Source organism: Ailuropoda melanoleuca, chromosome 8 (assembly GCF_002007445.2).
Source record: "Ailuropoda melanoleuca isolate Jingjing chromosome 8, ASM200744v2, whole genome shotgun sequence".
Lineage (NCBI taxonomy): Eukaryota > Metazoa > Chordata > Mammalia > Carnivora > Ursidae > Ailuropoda > Ailuropoda melanoleuca.
The window spans coordinates 104,814,520-104,814,885 of record NC_048225.1 but is presented as its reverse complement, the minus strand read 5'-3'; positions in this window follow the sequence as shown (position 1 = coordinate 104,814,885).

Genomic DNA, 366 nt, shown 5'->3' with positions numbered 1-366 from the left:
TTCCAGTGTTTGTTGCTGCCAAAGTGGTGTGGCTCTCTGCTGCCACCCCGTGGCGGTGAAGTGCAGAGCTGCAGAGGTAGGGGACTGGGGCTTCTCTCTCTCTCTCTCTCTCTCTCTCTCTCTCTCTTTCTCTCTCTCTCTCTCTCCAGTCTTCGGGGCCGGCTGTTGGTCCAAACAGGCTTCAGTCTGGACTAATACAGGGAGGCCAGAAGGGTAGGGCATTTCATTAGCTCCATGCACTGGAATGCAGGACTCTGCAGCGGGATTACCCAGGCTGGGTTAACAGCTAGTGTCCTGGTCAAGACACACCCAGAGAAGGGATTTGGAGAGCCGAATAGCCTCAACCACCTGGCCTCTCACCTCCGA